The 5,135-nt window shown below is 38.2% G+C and overlaps 1 pseudogene; it reads left to right on the top strand.

Annotated features, from left to right (window-relative positions):
• The first annotated feature begins 3,812 nt into the window (after positions 1–3,812).
• LOC145985717 (uncharacterized) lies at positions 3,813–5,117 on the top strand (annotated as a pseudogene).
• The last annotated feature ends 18 nt before the right edge of the window (positions 5,118–5,135 follow it).

The following is a 5,135-nucleotide window of genomic DNA, read 5'->3' as shown; positions in this document are numbered from 1 at the left end:
GGAAACATTTGGTCACTTGACAATTATTTAATCTGGGAGTCTGGCTAGGAAGAGTGGTTTTTGTTTGTGGTTTTTTTATCATTGATTGTGCAATTTTTCTTCTTTGTTGTTCGATATTTTAAAAAAATAGGTATTCGTGTTTATTAATATTTAGGAATTATTCCATACCAATGAGATTTTTACACAACAGATTTTATTACCTGATAATAAAAACCTTTATTATTGCCCATGGGCATCCAGAAGGGGAGGGGGCCGTGCCCCCCCTGGAAAATGAAAGTCAACCAAAAAATATGTATTTCACACATATAATTTCATTTTAGCCACAATAATATGTGTTAATTATTGCATGAACACCATAAATTTAAATTTAAGCAATGTTTTTTAGGGAACAACACTATTTTTGGGGAAAATTTGCCTTTGTTTGCCCCCCCCCCCTGAAAAAAAATACCTTCCTTGCCCCTCCCTGGAAAAAATACTGCGGTCGTCCATGTTATTGCCAGAGTATTAAAAGTTTTACATATTTAGTTAAACAACAATCCTGCAAACCTTATAACACCCGAGTTTATTAAAAAGCATGTTGAGTACATGTAATTACTATTTCTCCTTCGAGCTAATTTCTAGCCCATACTTTCCTCTTTCATAGCTGACTATTTTCCTACAACATTCTTCCTCCAGTCGCTAGCCCATATTTTAAGTTTGTCTGCTCAGCGCCATCTACCAACAAGAACAGTAATGAGTAGCGTGCGCTACAAAAATTATCAGGTGAGATCATATTACACCACAAATCTAGCAGAAAATCTACCCTCGTGTGATTCAGGCTTAACAACTGTTGACCTGTATCCTCACTTCCATCAACTGCATAAAACCAACCATATCATTTTATGAAGCAGGCGGGACACAATACCCAAGGGTGAATAAAGGAACATTATGATAACACTGGTGAACAATGAAAATGCTTCGGAGATAAAAGTAACCAATACTTACTAATTTGAGGGTGCTGATAATGAATATGATATTAGTTTTTGAAGATTGGTTCGAGTTTCAAAGAAATACATTATCGCCGGTTGTGCTCTGGCATGCAAAATAAGGGTTCGTGACAACTGCGGCTGTCTGCATATTTCAAAAAAACATCCATTGCTTGACGGTTAGCTTTTTCACTATCCTTATTGCTACCACGTGAACGCTGACCAAGAATCATCAACCACATTACGCTTCAGTTTGTATTGAAGATTTTGCCAGGGGAAACGTGTTGTTACGTGTTCCTGTGTAGTTCCAATTTGAACTCTCGGAAATGGTCGTTTTATGACTGTACTCACAAGAAACTTATCGCGTAAGTGTGTTGTTGTGGTGAGATATTGGATGAGTGTGTGGTGTTATTTCTTTTTATCATTATATGACTGTACTGTGTTAACAGTGCAGACAATTTTTGTTATGTTTGCAGTGAAATAATGTTTGTCGATCAAAAAAGAAATTTCACACCAATCATAAAGAAAGCCTACCACTTGTACTTAGGTTGTAAAGTGGGAGATATGGACAAGAATTGGCCACCACACATTTGTTGTAACACTTATTCGACAAACTTGCGGGACTGGCTACATGGAGAAAGACCTTGCATGCCGTTTGCAGTTCCAATGATAAGGAGAGAACCAACAGATCATACTTCAAACTGCTATTTTTGCATAGTTCCTCCAATTAAAGGCCTATCCAAAAAGAAAAAGTGGACTATCACTTATCCCAATATTCCTTCAGCTATTCGTCCTGTGCCACATTCTGAAGAACTACCTGTTCCACAACCTCCCACATCGTACTCCAGTGATTCATCCGACGAAGAGCAAGAGGAGGCCAAACTCGACGCAGGAATGCCAAATCCTGTTGCAGATTCCTCGTCATCCATCGATCCTGACTTCACAGCCAACATATCATCATGTAATCACCATCTGATAACTCAACATGAATTATGGTAAATGACCTTGTGAGGGACCTGGGGTTGTCAAAAAGTGGCACAGAACTACTGGCATCCAGACTCAAGCAGTGGGGAGCTCTTGCTGAAGATGATAAAGTATCCGTGTTTCGGACACGTCAGAAACCCCTGGAATAGTATTTTTCAGTGGAAGGTGACATAGTGTGATGTAAAAATGTGACTGGTCTTATGAGTAAACTTAACATAGAACATAATCCCGATGAATGGCGGCTGATTATAGACACATCAAAACTAAGTCTGAAAGCTTTGTTAGTGAACAATGGAAATGTGTTGCCATCAATCCCAATCGGTTATGCAGTGCACTTGGGAGACATATGCCAACATGAAAAACTCCTGAAAGCCATAAATTATAATGAATCAAATTGCAATATTTGTGGCGATTTCAAAGTTCTAGCCATACTTCTTGGTCTGCATCTCGGCTACACAAAATACTGCTGTTTTTTATGCGAGTGGGATAGCCGTGATAAGGCTTCCCACTACTTAAGGAAAGACTGGACACTCCATAAAGCTTTGGAGCCAGGAACAAAGAACGTTCAACATGTTCCTTTGATAGCTCGCAGCAGGGTTTTACTTCATCCTTTACATATTAAACTAGGTCTAATCAAGATCTTCATTAAAGGTATGAACCAAGCCAGTGATGCATTCAAGTATATTCTGCGTAAATTTCCACAAATCAGTAAAATTAAAATCAGGAAGGGAATTTATTAGCCATCAGACTCGAGAACTCCTCAATGATTCTGAAATTGACACATCGTTAGAAGATAAGGAGAACATTGCATGGGACCCTTTCCAAAACGTAGTGACAAATTTTGTGGGAAACGTGCGGGCTCAGAATTATAAGGAACTAGTGGAGCACCTAATATCTTCCTACCAACCAATGGGGTGTTATATGTCACTAAAAATACATATGTTACACTCCCACATAAACTTCTTCCCAGGAAATTACGGTGCATTCAGCGATGAACATGGGGAACATTTCCACCAAATTATATCTACAATGGAGAAACGATATCAGGGTCACTGGAGCAAGTCTATGCTTGCTGATTATTGTAGAACAATCACCAGAACCCACAATACAAGCAACAGGCAAACAGGTGCCGTTTGTAATATCCATGTAAGTAATGTTTTTGTAACTTCCATTTTGTACAAATCTTATTTTCTTTTTTACACAACACAACACATATTTCTTTCGATTACACTTAAACTCGAACCAATTCAGCATTTTCATTATTATTTTCGTATTCAGCACCCTCATTTCTATTAGGAAATTTTCATTTCCGAAGCATGAAAAAAGTTTTAAATTTGGTGTTCAGTGTAATCTAGATATGTAAGCAGTTGCGGTTGCTTAATAAGCGCTATACCATACTACAGCATGTTACTCAATTTGCTAAAATCAAAAGAAAGAAAAAGGGCAAATTTCGTAGATAAAACACTGAAGTAAAATAAAATTGCTTCAATGAACGTTTTCGCCACCCTGTGTGTGAATACATCCCCATTATGCCCATGTGTTCTTACGGGAATTATAATGTCACTTTGTGTTAAAGACTGACATCCAAATGCCAGGTATGCAACACTAGCCTAGTCATTATGTCTCGTATTGATGTAATTTCAATGATGTATGACGGATAGCATATATCCTATAAGTTCGTGACTTACCAGCAGGTTAACAGAGCTTTTTAGTTATAATTAATGCAGATATACATGAGAATGGTTTTTACTTGAAATGGCTGTATAATGTGTGCATGAAATAGTATAGAATTTCATCTGTTCAGATAGCCACCTGATTTAATGTGAATTTTAATTAAAATAAGTTAATTTTTGTTTTAAGGAAATGCAAATGTTCGTGAAGACAATAACCCCAGGTGGAGCCTTCAGACACTAATGAGAGTGTCAAAGATTAGCAGAATTTGATTTATAGAATTCAGATCTTCGTGGAGACATCGCCAGGGAAGACAATATACCCTAGGTGGAGCCTTCAGACACCAATGAGAGTGTCAAAGAAAAACTTCAGGATAAAGAGGAAATTCCTTCAGATTAGCAGAATTTGATTTATAGAATTCAGATCTTCGTGGAGACATCGACAGGGAAGACAATATACCCTAGGTGGAGCCTTCAGACACCAATGAGAGTGTCAAAGAAAAACTTCAGGATAAAGAGGAAATTCCTCCAGATTAACAGAATTTGATTTATAGAATTCAGATCTTCGTGGAGACATCAACAGGGAAGACAATGTCCCCTAGGTGGAGCCTTCAGACACCAATAAGAGTGTCAAAGAAAAACTTCAGGATAAGGAGGGAATTCCTCCAGATTAGCAGAATTTGATTTATAGAATTCAGATCTTCATGGAGACATCGACAGGGAAGACAATATACCCTTGGTGGAGCCTTCATACACCAATGAGAGTGTCAAAGAAAAACTTCAGGATAAAGAGGGAATTCCTCCAGATTAGCAGAATTTGATTTATAGAATTCAGATCTTCGTGGAGACATCGACAGGGAAGACAATATACCCTAGGTGGAGCCTTCAGACACCAATGAGAGTGTCAAAGAAAAACTTCAGGATAAAGAGGGAATTCCTCCAGATTAGCAGAATTTGATTTATAGAATTCAGATCTTCGTGGAGACATCGACAGGGAAGACAATATCCCCTAGGTGAGCCTTCAGACACCAATGAGAGTGTCAAAGAAAAACTTCAGGATAAAGAGGAAATTCCTCCAGATTAGCAGAATTTGATTTATAGAATTCAGATCTTCGTGGAGACATCGCCAGGGAAGACAATATACCCTAGGTGGAGCCTTCAGACACCAATGAGAGTGTCAAAGAAAAACTTCAGGATAAAGAGGAAATTCCTTCAGATTAGCAGAATTTGATTTATAGAATTCAGATCTTCGTGGAGACATCGACAGGGAAGACAATATACCCTAGGTGGAACCTTCAGACACCAATGAGAGTGTCAAAGAAAAACTTCAGGATAAAGAGGGAATTCCTCCAGATTAGCAGAATTTGATTTATAGAATTCAGATCTTCATGGAGACATCGACAGGGAAGACAACACTAGCCTAGGTGGAGCATTCAGACACCAATGAGAGGTTCTAAGAAAAAAACTTCAGAGTAAAGAGGGAATTCCTCCAGATTAGCAGAATTTGATTTATAGA

The sequence above is a fragment of the Lepisma saccharinum genome, chromosome 3, assembly GCF_977018435.1.
Source record: "Lepisma saccharinum chromosome 3, izLepSacc3.1, whole genome shotgun sequence".
In the NCBI taxonomy this organism is placed as follows: domain Eukaryota; kingdom Metazoa; phylum Arthropoda; class Insecta; order Zygentoma; family Lepismatidae; genus Lepisma; species Lepisma saccharinum.
Note: the sequence above shows the minus strand (reverse complement) of the source record. Positions and strands in the feature narration are given on the sequence as shown.